This window comes from Canis aureus, chromosome 13 (genome assembly GCF_053574225.1).
Source record: "Canis aureus isolate CA01 chromosome 13, VMU_Caureus_v.1.0, whole genome shotgun sequence".
NCBI lineage: Eukaryota > Metazoa > Chordata > Mammalia > Carnivora > Canidae > Canis > Canis aureus.
The window spans coordinates 66,612,985-66,629,503 of record NC_135623.1 but is presented as its reverse complement, the minus strand read 5'-3'; the positions used below and the strand labels follow the sequence as shown (position 1 = coordinate 66,629,503).

At 38.4% G+C, this 16,519-nt stretch overlaps 1 protein-coding gene across 4 annotated transcripts in view; it reads left to right on the top strand.

The window, feature by feature from the left end:
• MARCHF1 (membrane associated ring-CH-type finger 1) overlaps window positions 1–16,519 on the top strand; it is an 800,751-nt gene that overhangs the window by 619,168 nt on the left and 165,064 nt on the right. The gene's annotated exons all lie outside the window — the stretch shown is intronic.

The following is a 16,519-nucleotide window of genomic DNA, read 5'->3' as shown; positions in this document are numbered from 1 at the left end:
AGCAATGCCTTCAGCCCAGGGCCTGATCCTGGAGACCCGGGATCAAGTCCCACATCAGGCTCCCTGCATGGAGCCTCTTCTCCCTCTGCCTGTGTCTCTGCCTCTCTCTCTCTTTCTCTCTCTCTCTCTCTCTCTGTCTCTCATGAATAAATAAATAAATAATCTTTAAGAAAATGCACATAATAATAAGTCAATCAGTGCTCCCTGAGAATAAGTGAAGTACAGTAACTGAAAACTGCTCCAACACCTGCTCATGGAATAGGAATTTAGTTGAAAGTAGGAGTCAGTTTCTCAATTTAAATTGACATTTTATGAAACATTTCTTTTTTATATACTTCTCACTAAAACTAAGGTGATTTATTGCATAGACTCAACCAAAGCTGCAGCTAGAGTCACATGTGTTGTGACACAATTGAAATCTAAGTTGTGATACAAATTTCATATATCGGCACCAGCTGCTGGTATTTACTTTATTTTTTTAGAGCCTAAGAGAGATTACTAATTTCAGCAAATGTTTAGCATTACTCTATCAGTTAATGCTAAACATAGAGCTGAACTCTATGAAAGATAGTGTGTTATCTTTCCATTGTTATAATAATCGAATCTATTTAAACAGTCGAATCTATTTAAACAGAGAAGCAAATTAGGTGTGATCATTTGTGTCCAGTTTCTTTATACATTAACACTGCCATAATCAGCCACAGTGACAAGAGCCTCAGGATCACATTTCTCTTAAACATTCTCTTACTTGCCTGTCCCTGTTCATTTGGCTTAGTCTGAAAACAGTCTATAGATGCTTGGAAATTCTGCTCAACAAGCCTCTCTCATCTGCGTATCTGTGGCCAGCTTGTGAGAGCCAGGGGAGTAAGCAAAAGCACTGAAACGGTTCTGGTTACTTTGAAGCCACATCAGATAATTCTATTACCTTTGTTTTGAATCTTTACTGAATTCACAGTATTAGGAAGCATTCCAGAATCCATTTGTTATATTGCTTCCTTCCAGATTCAAGATTGTCCTCCACCTCTGTTCTTTTCTCCTAATAGTCCTTCTAGAATGAGAGTCAAGGACACTGTTTAAAGGATATTGCTTTATTTTTCTGCAATTAAGAGAAGATAAGCTCTGCAGAAACATGCTCTAAAACTACACTTAAAATAGCAATGGGCAAACCTAACACGCTAATTACCTCCTACAGTATACCTTTCCTTTTGGGGTTAAAGCACTAGAATAACTTCGATGTAATGTCTGCTTAAGTGATATACATTTAACTGACCAGGTATGTGTGTGTGTCATGAGTGCAAATGGCTTTGTTAAAAAAAAGAGCAGCAGGACAAAACCACATAAATGCTATTTATCACCCATAGCACCATAGTCTTCACACTGAAATCTTATCAAAGGAAGTACTGCTGAAACTAGATGAACTGGAGATATGTAAACAGGACATTTTTAAGTGCAGAAAGGGTCTCACCCTTCTGATTTATCTTCCAGGAATAGTCCCATACAGGTCAAGTGGTTGATTCAGTTCCTCTGACTCTACACTAATAATCTAAACACTGGTTCAAATAACTGTTTTCTTTAACTTTATTTCTTCATTGAAAACCTGTGTTAATTATACACATCCACAGAGAATTTTTTTTAGTTCATATATTTAAATGATCTCTTCTGAATCCTGCTCCAGAGCCCATGTCCTTCAGAAATTCCTTTTTACTGGAGCTGAACCTATAACTATGCTGGCTGGCCTATGAGTGAAGATATCACTACCCTCAACTCATCACCTGAATATGATCTTTGAGTGGTTTCTCTGCTCCATTCTGAGTAAAACAGGTCATGATAACAAATATTAGCATTGAGGAATTCCAAAAGTATTTTCTCTGCAGGTATAAAATGTATTCAGATGGTCACCATCCTGAATGTCTTGTAATTGTAATTTTGTACTTTGACACACACACATGTGATCCCTGAATCCTCTTCTTTTATTTCTCCTTTCTCTTTCCCTGCCTTTAATTGTTCTTCCCTGTCTAGACTTTTCACAGGCACCCACAGGCATTAACATGTCATTTTGGACTAATGAGTGTGTTGATGGACAGATTAAGCATCCTTATTCTCTCACCTGGGCTTTATGATGACAGCGGTCATTGGCCAGGATATAGCTTTAATTGCTGCTTTTGGAAAATTATTTCTCTTTCCAAGTTAATTGCTCCCTGATTACCATAGAGAACAATCTTCTGACCTTGACTTTATTAGTCCTGATTTTTTACTCACTGAGCTATCCAATCCAAACTATTCCCATCTGTTTCTCTCAGTACAGTGCAATTGCTCTCCAGGATAATGGAGTAAATGAGAATTTCTCATAAGGGATCCCCATGGAGCTAATGCCTACATTAACAGTCCCAAAGATGTTACTGGAAATGTCAGTAGGGTAATGAATGAGGTAGTGGAGCATGGTGACTAGAAAGACATTAGAATGAAGATTACTTGCTGGCTTATGATCAGATTGAAGTTCTCGTCAGTCTGCTTCCACACAAAGGAAGAAACGTTTCCTTCTCGTATTTCTGTAAAGCAGAGAAAACACCAAGATATCATATTTATTACTCAGAACTTGGCAATAGGTATTATCAAGGAAGGAAAAAATACTCAACTTTAGGCTGAAGGTTATCTGTTTTTCCTAGAGCCCATTAACCAAAAATGTTCCCAGAGGTGAGCCCATCTTTCTCCATGGCTCCTAGCCTGCTACCATGTTCTAAGGGCAATTTCTGTCCCATTAATTAGAATCATCTTTGACCCTGTTCTCTCTTCTCAGGATCCAAAGCCCAACTCTCTCCTTAACACCATCTATGAACAGGGCTTTTCTCAACCCCAGGACAAGGTCCAGTCTTTCCTGCTCCAGCATGATGGTTGGAGAGGGCATGATTTCCCTTGGGGGAAACCCCCACTCCCAGCCCAGACCTTATTCCTATACATATGGAGTGGTCTTATTTTCTTCCAAGTCAGAAAGATAAGAGTTAGAAAAAGCAGCACATGCCTTAAAGTCTAAATTATTGAATCTAAAAAATTGGGCCATTGGAGTCCAGTAAATAGCTATAGTTGGACTAAACATAATTCTGATTATTTGAGGATGAATTCTGAATTACAGACATATTTAATTTGTATTACTTAACAGAATAACAAAAATATAGAAGATCGATTTTCTGGATTCACAAATCCAGAGATTGTTCATTTACAATGAGTATATACTTTTCTTGTCTTAGCTTCATTTAAAAATTTCGTCAAATTCCACATTAAAATGCAGAAAATGTTTTGAGTCTTCAAATGTCAATTTTCTAGTTTCAATCATTTGAAGGGTCTAATTCCAGCCAATATGTAGTAGAAACTATTGTCGGTTTTAAAATAGCATTTCCAATCATGAAATGGGCAAAAGACATGAAGAGAAATCTCACAGAGGAAGACACAGACATGGCCAACATGCACATGAGAAAATGGTCCGCATCACTTGCCATCAGGGAAATACAAATGAAAACCACAATGAGATCCCACCTCACACCAGTGAGAATGGGGCAAATTAACAAGGCAGGAAACCACAAATGTTGGAGAGGATGTGGAGAAAAGGGAACCCTCTTACACTGTTGGTGGGAATGTGAACTGGTGCAGGAATGTGAACTGGTGGAGCCACTCTGGAAAACTGTGTGGAAGTTCCTCAAAGAGTTAAAAATAGACCTGCCCTATGACCCAGCAATTGCACTGTTGGGGATTTACCCCAAAGATTCAGATGCAATGAAACGCCGGGACACCTGCACCCCAATGTTTCTAGCAGCAATGTCCACAATAGCCAAACTGTGGAAGGAGCCTCGGTGTCCATCGAAAGATGATGGATAAAGAAGCTGTGGGCTATGTATACAATGGAATATTCCTCAGCCATTAGAAACGACAAATACCCACCATTTGCTTCAATGTGGATGGAACTGGAGGGTATTATGCTGAGTGAAGTAAGTCAATCGGAGAAGGACAAACATTATATGTTCTCATTAATTTGGGGAATATAAATAATAGTGAAAGGGAATATAAGGTAAGGGAGAAGAAATGTGTGGGAAATATCAGAAAGGGAGACAGAACATAAAGACTCCTAACTCTGGGAAACGAACTAGGGGTGGTGGAAGGGGAGGAGGGCGGGGGTTGTGGGTGAATGGGTGACGGGCACTGAGGGGGGCACTTGACAGGATGAGCACTGGGTGTTATTCTGTATGTTGGTAAATTGAACACCAATAAAAAATAGATTTATTAAAATAAATAAATAATAAATAAATAATAAATAAATAAATAAAATAGCATTTTGTCCCGCCCATGTACTCAGTATCTAAAAGCCAGCCCACAGCTGACTCCTAATACAATCACTTGGGAAATGTTTTAACAGATCAGGCTCTGGCCAACCACTCTGTCCCCCATGACTCCATCAGGCATCTCCCCTTAGATGCAGCTCTTACGTAGAGGGGAGATAACTGGCTTCCAGGCAGAAAAACAATATAATACTGTGATTTCAGTTCCTCCTCTGGACCTCATGTGTAGATATCAGCAAATTCTTTATCCTCCTTGACTTTAATGAACTCATTTTTAAAATAGGGTTTTTTGTGGGGCACCTGGATGGCTCAGTTGGTTAAATGTCTGACTTGGTTTCAGCTCAGGTCCTGATCTCAGCGTCATGTGATCAAGCCCTGGGTGGACTCCCCGCTCAATGGGGAGTCTGCTCTATCTATCTATCTATCTATCTATCTATCTATCTATCTATCATCTATCTGTCATCTATCTTCCTCCGCGTTTACCCCTGCTCATGCACTCTCTTTCTCTTTCTCTAAAATAAATAGATAAATCTTTTAATTTTTTAAAATTAAATAGGATTGTTTGAGGATGGAATGGGATAGTGTATGTGAACTGTTTACTAAGCCATATAGTCCCTACAAGTACAAGGGCCTGTAATTAATGTGCAGATTCTCCTTTCTATAGCTCAGTGATTTCCCTTCTCTTCTTACCCCTTTGGAAAGAGCTGGAATAGTTTCCATAGAAGACAGGAATCACAGCAGCTGAACTGCACCTGAATAGTTTCATAATATAGATTATTATTCAGTTTCTTTTCTTTAAATGAGAAAACAAAGATTTTTTTTAAAAAAGTAATTTATCTAAGATCATTTTGTTACCAAAGGGCAGATTCAGTATCTGAACACATATCTTTGTTTTCAGTATAAATCCTCACTCTCCCTCCTAGAGTAGAGGTGACAGGGAGTATGTCCATCTACCAGGGTTTTGTGAAGACTAACCAGCATGATCAAGCAAATGTCCCATGCACACAGCTGGCCAGAATAGACCTTTTCTTGGAAACTTTCTACTAGACCATTTGTTTATAATATATACTGCATAATAAGTGGTCATTAAATAAATGGGTTTTCCTTAGGGGGCAAACTAAAGGCAACGTTAAAGGCAAATTAACCTACCAGTGTCCTCTCTCCTTTTTTATTCTCTAGTCCCTCGTGCACTCACACAGACACACACACGTCAGTAACAATCCTGAGCAATTAATCCATGACACCACGAGTAAAAGAATAATTGGGGTAACAGAACAGTGCTGGAAATTTGACCTCCTCATTTCACGTAGAAGAAAATGATGACTGGGGGATTTTGAATGACTTGCCCAGGGTCACATAACTAGTATGTAAAAGAGCTGAGTTTAGAACCCGGTCTTCTGAGTGTGGGCAGGGTGTTCTACACCACACCTTCTGTTATACAAAGAGTGGTGGGTAAGAGTAACGTGGATAAGAAAGAACCAAAGAGAAGGTAGTTCACAAAAGGACAACGTTGCGAAAGGACAACCAGCATCCTGAAGGGTGTGAGAGGAAGATGGGAGATATCTATACTGACACATGTTTTCTATTCGAAAGCTTACAGTAGATATCATGGAAATCTCTTTTTTCTCTGATTGCCACCGCGTGTCCTCTGGTAGCTCTTGTCTAGCGAGATGCATAACTCTTTGGGACCTACCTGCTTTAGAATTTCCCCATTCCACTATTGACCTATTCGGTGAGGACGACTGCATGCATTACCTCAAGTGGAATTCATACTTGGATACAGTTCTCTATGAATCTCTTATACTTCTGCGTATCTTGCCAGCAGAGACACTGTGCTCCATACCGTCTTCCAGAGATTTCATATAATGAAGACGTTTGGAAGAGAAAGGTCGTGTCTCCCTCTGCAGCACAGGGCAGGCATGCTTACTGGACATTACAGTTGATTTGGGTTCCCAAAACTCAGGATTTCTCTCCTGGGACACAGTCCACTCCATATAGCATCATGGGTCTCCCACCCTGTGGCCCAGTGTCAACTGGGCCATGGAGCACCAGCACGGATGCTGATACCCTGACTCCTGCAGGTGTTCTAAGTAATAAACCACTCTTGTCTCTGATCCACGAGTCTTATGTCTCATGCCTGCATCAGTTAAATCAGTTGGACGTGTCCTGGGACCAAACCATAGAATGGCGGGCCATACGCGTGCTCTGCATTGAAGGAGGTCAGGTGAGAGCAGAGGAACGTGGTGGCAGCCGTCCGGGATGGACCCAGGGAGTTAGTGTCCACGATGCCAGGTGTCTTGATCAAGGGCTACGGTGCCAAGCTCTGCTGTGTAACGAGCAGTAGGGCTCTCATTTTAACTGATTGTGAATCAAGCCTAGTTCAATCATGAAGCCGCCTGTAATGATCCGTTAATTCACATAACAGTACGTAAGTGGCAAAACGTGATTGCCACTGAAAAAAAAAAGAATCACAATTTATTATGTCTCTCACCATCATTCAGGCATCGTGACTGGCCTGTGTGCAGAATGCTGTCTCAAGGGGCCTTAGACCCCACGTGGGATGCATGCAGAGAACAACAGGCTTTTTACCGCAAGATATCAGGAAGCCCTAAAATAATGATCGTTGCCATACTTTAAAGAAAATGCACCCTAATCTTAACATGGAAGTGTGAAGAAAAATAATCTCTGAAAATCAGCACATAAAAGAAGTTTAAATGATTCCAAATAACTCGAAACTTTTTCTAAGAGAAGATTATTTCCTCCTGAGAACGTATGCTGGATCCCATCTCAGGGAATTGCCCACGATTATGTCTTACACTGTTTTAGGCGTTAAGTCCTGAGTAGTGTTCTTTAGGGCTTTGAAAAGGAGGGAGGGGGGTGTGAGTTCATGGGTTTTCAGTGTAGGGTGTTGACCAAGCACGTGGTGCATTTTGAAATTACTGTTGCATCCCTTCTCACGCATACGGCTTTGCCACCGTGCCTGGAAGGGACCTCAGGAGTGGGATGGCCTTCCCATCACACCTGTCATCTAGACCCTCAGCCTCCGCAATGTGACAAGGATCACGTCTCCAGTGAACTGGACGATGGCATTCTGTCTCTGGTCGTTCATATCCAGCAGGTAGTCTCAGTCGGTGGCGACTGCACAAGGGATCTCTGTGGTGTGGCAGGTGGCCTGACTGCACGGACACTCTTTACCGTCCAGTGTGCTTTACAGCGATTGGGGTAGTTGAGATATGAACAAATAATCTGCATGTACACATTTTTAGAGTAAAGAAACGAAACATCAAAATGCCATTAAATTCTGTGTTGTTGAATATAGTACTGAGTGTTCCATTTATTTAACAGACTGGTAGTTTCTTGCATGAAGCAAATATTAAAAACCCGAGAAGAATTTGAGAAAAAGAAGCAAATCTTCTGAAACTTCAACCATGGACTTAAAGAATTTTGTCCCCTTTTGTCCTCCACAGTTTTATCAGTAGCAACCGACACTTCCATTAGAAAAGTCTTAGGGAAGGGACGCCTGGGTGGCTCAGTGGTTGAGCGTCTGCCTTTGGCTCTGGGGGTGATGGAGTCCCACGTCGGGCTCCCTGCATGGGGCCTGCCTCTCCCTCTGCCTGTGTCTCTGCCTCTCTGTGTGTGTGTCTCTCATGAATAAGTAAATAAAATTAAAAAAAAAAAAAAGACTTAGGGAAAGAGGTAGAACTTAGTTAATGGGCCTGAGAATTAGGAATATTTATGATGTTTGAGGTAATTTGTAATTTAAAGTACGCTTCAGGTTTTAAAATTTCATGAGTGCTTTTTTTGCTATCCATCCAGCTGTGGTTTTTGTCTTTAAGGCAGTGAAATATTTTTCTCAGGCTAAATCCTAAACAAAAGAATGAAATTGTGTTCTGGTTTGCATTTGTGAGAACCGCAGGTTGGGAGAGTGTTAATCACCTGGCATAAAGCACTCTTTAAAACACCATTTTCAATAAGAAAAATATCCCTTTATTAGGTACATAAAGACGTTTGGGGCATGTTTTGGTATCTGATACGAATGTACCAGGTGGCTGATAATACATTACTTCTCAATTTGAAGCAGCTTTTGTTACATAAAAATTTTGTCACAAAAAACTCTCATGTGTCCTATTACCTAAGAGGCAATAACAGATGATGAAAATATCCTTACAAAAATATACAAAAGCTTTCTGATGCTAAGTATAATTTGGGATCTGACCAAGGCATGAGTGAACAGAACCGAGCTTTGTTCGGTCAAGTACTTTAAATGGCGCCAAGGAAGACTTTGGTTCTCTGGTGGAGACCTCTACCTGAGAAACTGAGGAAGGCTCACGTTTGCTTCAAGAGCCTGCAGTTGGATTAAAATACGGTCTACTAGTTAAAATAGGTCTACTAATTAAAATAGGTCTACTAATTAAAGCCAATATGAAAGCAGATGTGGATCCTCTCTGGCCTTTTCTGAAGCAATACAAGTCAGGACGAAGCCACTTTGTTAATACCTGGTCTCCAGGGCAGCTTGCTGAGTCCAGATAAGCACGTAACCTCCCCGCCTTCCTCAGCACAGGCACAGCCAGACCACCAGGAAGCCTCAGGTGCTTCCAGAGGCAGCTGAAGAAAGCTCAGAGCGCTGGGAAGGGAGTCAAAAGAATGGGTGGAACCACAGGAGTCATCTAGTTAAAGGACATTTAGACACCAGGCCTCCCTCTACTTCTGGAGCCTGACAAACAAATGAATGCTCCCTTTCTGTGCACACAAACGCCTCTGCCTTTGTGCCTGAGCTACAAGGATACGGTTTAAAGCAGTCTAGGCACAGACTTAGGTTCGTTTCTCTACCTTCACGTGCAATGGACGTGCTTATTTTAAATATGTCATATGCAACACGTTCAGTTGCACATGACATATTTAAAATGTCATAAAAGTTTATCAGACTTTTCGCTTTTGTGTACTAAGAGGGGAAACTAAAAAGGAAAGTAGGGTTAAAAAGGTATGAACAAAGTAAATTATATTTTATGCAAGACTTCATTTGTAATTAAAAACAATTTCTTGTTCCTACGTGCACAAAAACTACTTGTTGACTGTAGCAGAATAAAATCATTCTAGTGGAGTACTGTGGCATTTTGTTTTATGTTTCTTAGATGTGATATAACTCAGTGTCATTTACTATTGATTTTTTTCCAACTCTTAGTTTCTTTAAAATATCCTGTGTTTTTTTTACCGTATATCCCTTAGGCATCATAACTTGCTATATATTTTAGGCATCACTACTCCTTTCAGCATGATCCTTTGCACTCTGGGGAAAGCTAGGTAGGGAGCAGTATATGCAATTTTTTTAAGACTCCAGTCCGACTACATATAGCACTGCAGCATATCATAAGAATTAAAAAATAAAAGGAAAATTTTAAAGAAGGGACAAGGGCTATTCCAGTGCAATAGCACACAGAGGAAGGTTTAATATTCTCTATATCATTGCATCAGCGTTTCTTTATGCATAATATCTTAGATATTGTTGTAGGTGATGGAGTTGTAATACTGAGCAAAACAGAAGGTTCGCCATTGTCATAGCTGTCACATTCTAAAGAGGAAAATTGGCAATAAATAAATAAGCAATTTCATGTAATACCAGGTAATTATGGTATCCAAGGAGATAAATGGACTGGGATATTGGGATCAAGAGTAAAGCATGATGAGTGTGCAGGGGTTGCTATAAATAGTGTGGTCAGGGAGGGCTTCTCTGAGGAGGTGGCATTTGATTAGATAATTTTAAAGAGTGAGCACTTTAGAAAGTACTTACAATTTGTGAGTACCCGTGTGGAGAAGGAAGGTGTGTGCAATTGAGGGAATAGCAGGTGGTCCTGATGGGAAGCATATTTGACCATGATGGAGACCAGATGGACTTACCAATGGAAAGAATGGCTATAAAAAAGCAGATGAAACCTTAGCCAGGGGCCAGATCATGTAGAAACTCCTATATCACTTCAGGAACTTTCAGTTTTATTCTAAAAATTCTGGGAAGGCAGTAGAAGGCTTTGAGCAGAAGAGCGGTAGGATCTGATTTAATATAATTTTACAAATGTATTGAGGTATAATTGACATACTGTATGTTGCAAATGTTTAAGGTACACAATCTGGCAAATTCTGACATATGTATAAATAGGTCAAAACCATTACTGCAATTATCATAATGAACATAACCTTTTCCTAAAAGATTTCCTTGTACCTCTGTGTAATTCCTCATCCCGCCTCTCCCCAGTCAACTACTGATCCGCTCTATCACTGTAGATTGGCTTGACTATTCTAGGTTTAGACATTCCATTCTAGACCTGGAATATTATAAAATGTGTGAACTCTTTTCTGGTCCAGCTTCTTTACCCAGCCTGATTATTTTTAAGGGTCATCCACGTTGTTGTGTACATCAGTAGCACAATACTTTTTATTGCTGAGTAATATTCTATTGCATAAAAATTCCACAGCCATTGGTTTACTTCTTCGCTTGCTTATCGCTCCACCTATTGAAGGGCATTTAGATGATCTCCGGTTTTTTGCTATTACAAAAAAAGACTCCTATGGAAATTTGTGTACAAGTATTTATATACTTTAATTTCTCTTGGGTGAAATATCTAAAAGCAGAATGAGACATAGATTAGATGTATATCAAGCTTTTTAAGAAACTGCCATGTTATTTTCCAAAGTAGTTTACCTTTATACATCCCCCTCAGCAGTGCATGAGGGCTCCCACTTCTCCATACCCTGCCAACACTTGTAATGGTCGCTTATTTTGTATTTTGTTTTTAAATTTGAGCCATTCTCATTGGTGTGTAGTGGTATCTCACTGTGGTTTTAATTTTCGCCTTCCTAACGATGAACTAGCAATGTTGAGCATCTTTCATGTGCTTCTCTGTCATCTGGATGTCTTCTTCGATGAAGAGTGTTCAGATGCTCACACCTATTTTGAGTTGGTGGTTCTCTTATTGTTGAGTATTGAATTAAGGGCTTGCAGTGAGGAATGCTCGCAGGATCCTTCTTCCTGAGTGGCCTGACCTACTTTTTAATAACGAATTCTAGTTGCAGCGAGGAGAATGGATGGTATATGTGGAGAGGTGTGTTGGACCATAGGGAGCTTTACCTTACTCTTTTTTTCTGAACATAATTAAAATTCTGTTTTAAAATGCATCCATTTAATTAAATGCCCAGGGCTGTATGAAAGATTGGGACAGCGATATCTCCTTCCCAGTGCAGTTATCTAGGGCAGGCCTTAGACTGAATTGCTCTTATGTCTCACTATCCTAGGGATGACTTAGAGTTAGAAGAGTAAATGCGAGTTGCCTATTATATATCTATGTGGAGATATAGATGTAGGCAGTTGGAGATGAGCAGGAAGTTGGACAGGTGAGTCTGAGATTCAGAAGAGAGATCAGACAAGGAGTTATAAACTCAGAAGCCTTCATCCTATTGGTTATTCTTAAACCCACAGAACCAGAAGAACTCATCCAATAAGTAAGTATAAACAGAGAAGAGAAAAAATTAAGAGGTAATTCCTGGGACACTTCAACTTTTAGAGAATTCAGCCCAAAGACTTACAATGGTTAATGGAGATGGGGCTAACATAGAGGGAGACACAATGAAGAATAATTACTTTTATTGATGTGTGATGCAAGAACTCACTGAACCACAGTTTGCAAGCACAGGTCATACTCTCTGGATGTAGAAAAAAGAAAACAATAGTTATAAGAGCATTGAAATTATTTAAAAGGCAAACTGTCTCTACTGGCAGGTGTGACTAGGCTGGTTTCTCGATGTTGATACGTGGCTTCTTTGGGCTGATGTGGGTGCAAATACTTTATAAAAATCAGCTTTCTTAATGGCTGTGCCTGAAATGAGAACCAACCTACTTTGGTTGTTGGGGGTGGGGGAAAGTTGTGACAAATGCTTATTAAATAAGTTCATGAACATATATGGGTTCTGCTGTACAACTTTATGCAAGTGAACAGTCTACATGACAAGGGGGTGATGACTATATTGGGTTCCGCATGGCTCACCCAGTGGAGGTCAACGTTAAGGGAAGTCATGTACTAAGCTCCAAAAATAGAGCCTTTACTGCTGTAAAGTAGCAAGATGGTTATAACTAGGTGAAACATGGATATTATTTTTCTTGGTACACACTATTTTCTATGTGAAGGTCACATGGCTCACAGTTCTTCTTGTCTTTAAACTCTTTTTTTTAAAAGATCTTATTTATTTATTCATGATAGACATGGGGGGGGCGGGGCAGAGACCCAGGCAGAGGGAGAAGCAGGCTCCATGCAGGGAGCCTGAAGTGGGACTGGACCCCGGGACCCCAAGATCATGACCTGGGCCAAAGGCAGCGCTAAACTGCTGAGCCACCCAAGGATCCCCCTTGTCTTTAAACTCGTATCATCTGCTACTTCTGTGAACTTCAGGTTGGTAACCCCACTGTTCACTCATTAAACATTCTTTAACATCAATGAAATATATATATGTTATATATATGTATTTTATTATATAATATATATTATAAGTTTTAATTATTTGCATGTTCTTTAAATCTGCAATTTGTTCACTGCATTGTCAACAAGCTGTAGAGTGACAGCTGGGTGTCGTCAATATTATTAGTGTCAAAAAGTATCTGCTGATTGAATGAATGAATGAAATAATGAATATTGAATAAATTCAGCTGAATAAATGCTGGACTTAGGGCAGAAACTGAGTTGCCACAGTTAATTAGGGCCCTAATGGATCACTTCACTCATTCATATCTATTTCATCCATAAAAATGTAAAATTCAAGAGGTACCTCTTAGATCTGTTTTTTAATAATACCCTGATTGCTCATGCTAATGTATTTCTCCATACAGCATTACTTTTAAAATACTGATTTGATAAAATGTGTAATTTTATGCCATGAAAGTGAAGTGATATCTTAAAAGTTAAAGACACGTGATTGCTCATATTTCTCATCCTTTTTTAAAATTTCAAATTAGAAGATCATTGGAAGCCATGAAAAATGAAATGATGTCACTCTAACCACGATAGTTTAAAAAAAGTGAAAACAGGTATTAACTAGATAAATGCTAAGATATTTACATAAATTGGCTCATTAAATTCTTCTAATAAAGGTACTTAATGATGAGTATTATTATTATTTTTATTTTACAGTTTCAAAAACAGGCACAGAGAAGATAAATAAGTTTCCCAGGATCACACAGCTAATCAGCACATGATGGAACCAGGACTCTCCCTCTTTAGGATTTCTGACTTGAGAGTCTATGCCCTTAAATGTTGTTCTGTACTGCTTCACAATCACAGGCTGTGCAAGGGTAGAGGATTTATTTTTAAATTAATTTCCTAAAGCACTTATTGAATGGAAAATGCATTATTATCACTTAAATTCTCATTGTTTATCTTACCAGACTTTGTTTTCTTCTTTGGTGCCACTCTTTTAGTCACGCATTTTTTATTACTTGAAACATAAACTTCTCACTAAAACGAGTCAGTCAGTGATTATAATGTTACACCACTTAGGACATTTTTTTCCAGAGACATTATAAATTAACATGTCTTATTAACTTAAAACCTTTATTCTTCTGTAGCCATTTGCCTTGAAGAGAAGATCTGCTAACTTACTGATTTAGAATAACCATTGGCAGGAGCTTTCTAGATCTCGAATAGTTCCTAGACCCAAGGTTGCTGCTTGGCAACCAACTCAAACTTTGGCACTTCAGGCACGTTTTGGTTTTGGGATGATGCTCTCTCTCTTGCACGTCGCTGCACTCTAGCCCTCCAAGCTGCAGCAGATCCCCAAGGGACAGTGTTGAGAGTGGAGCTGACCCAGGACAAGCAGGTCTACACCACTGCAAGACAAACAATATGTCCTTCGGATTCCATATACAAAGGGAGCATATTCATAATCCTTGAACATGACAAATTCCAAATATATGTGTATAAATTAAGATTATGCCTGCATTTATAATAGAAATAAAGGATTTTTGGGGGGGGTTTACAGTTTGCCTGATTGTAAGTTGACTTTAATTTAATTCTGTCTGACATCTTAGAACAATCAATATTATCATCTAGAGGGCTGTGAAATCACTTTTTCATATTACCACAAAGGCAATTTGCAAGTTACTCCGTACAAATAAATTGAACATCTTGTACTCTGAAACAAATTTAAAAAATAGGAATAAAGCCAGATAATTATATCCATTTAATGCTTGTTTTTTTTTTTCATAAACTGAATCACATCAACCAGATTTATAGGCCTCCTAGAACCTGCCACTAAGTAAAGAACTATCATAAAATTTCAATTTTGTTCTTTCAAGAAAACTAATTACATAAGCACATGAATCCTTCTAGTGATAAATAATAATATACTGACAATGTTTTATTTTGAATCACTAATATTTTGATGACAGCCCCTATCGATCTTCTTATGTTCTTTATAAAATTTCTGTACTTTATATGTTTTATGTTTTTCAAAAATTTTAGAAACTAAATTGTTCCCCGGACTATCTTCTAGTACATGAAGATCTAGGAAGTGTTGATTTTTATTCATCCCATAGAGTGTGGTTGAAAATTCATTAATTGTTTTGAATCTGCTTGCTGTCAAAGGTCTTAATGCTTTTTGAACTTCTGATATTGAAGTAGAGAATTTTTGGCAGATATGCCGCCCTTATTTGATTATATTTTATCCCTAGAGATTATTTCTATTATGGGAAATTCAAATGTCTTTATTAAGTAGTCATTAATTCATGTTCCTTCTGTGCACATTTATGCATATCTTGGATCTCAGTGATTCCCACCAAGAATTAACGTTTAGCCCCTTCAGATTTTTGCATCTCAGTGGTAGAAATCGTGTAAACACTTTATAAACTCAAAGCCTAAATATATAAAATCTAATACCTTTTCTGATGGAGAGTAAACTAGCAGTATTAGCTTACGATATTAGAATTCCAGGTAGCATATTTAGTGGCTATCAGACCACTATTCTTTCTATCTCTTTTAAAATTTTCAGCTCATTATCCTAAGTCAAAGTGCAATTGCTTCTGGTTAACCCAGTACCACTAAACATTCATAAATAGCGTTATCACATGGAGAAGTTGGCAATATTGCATATGAAATCCAAAATATAGTATACTATGACCAAAATCAGCCCAATGTTGATTTTTATTTATGACTTTATAATTTAGCCACATTTTAAAAACAAGTATGGATTTTATTTTTTCCATTATAAATGTATGAAATAAAGGCATATTTTATTATTTGTTAGTGAAACATCATTTACATTACTATCATATATTTATTGTCTATTATTCTCAAGAATACTTATGCTGCTGTCTAAAACAAACAGAATTGTTAGTAGTTCTCTTTAATTTATTAAGTATCTGTGATGTTCCATGCAGGTATTGGATTTGATTTAAATAGAATAAAAATGCAACTGGAAATATAGTCCCTTCCCTTGAGTAACACGTTATCAAGTAATGATAGTATAATAATGTATATAAATTTACTCCCAGGTCAATTTCATTAGTAATTGCTATTTATGTACAATGAGTCTCCAAAATTTTATGAAAGAAGTTTGAAGACAATAATATAGTAAGAACCTGGGGCTATGGGAGTTTTATGTAAGTTGAGTTTATATAGCAAGCAAATATTTACTTACATTGTATGTTTTGAGATGACTTCTGTGTGGTAGAGAATCAGGGAGGTCATGGGAATCCAGTGGCTAAAACTTTTCATTTTAGAGCCACTTTATAATATTCTTTATTGAAACACATTCCAGAAATCCTACTCAATTTAGTACTTAATATTGCTAATTGTTAAAAACCCAGTGAAAGAATAACATGAGACACTGAGAAGTAGTGACTGGTCTGAGGAAGTCACATAGCCAGTGAGTATGAGCTGACCTAGAATTTGAAAAGTAGATCTGACTGCAAGTTCATTCTAATGCTTGTTGATGATGACATATTTACTAGTTGATATCTTTTTGATAGTAAAAAATCACTTCTCCCCATCTCTTTATAGTATACATATTTCCACATAGCTGTCTTTTACAATATGCCAACTTGTTAAGACTTTTCTAGAAGTGACCAAGGCCCACTGAGGCTTAGTTTTGAGTGCTATGAAGATGAGAAACAGAAGCGGACATCCTGTTCCACATTGGCCTTACCCTTACTCTAT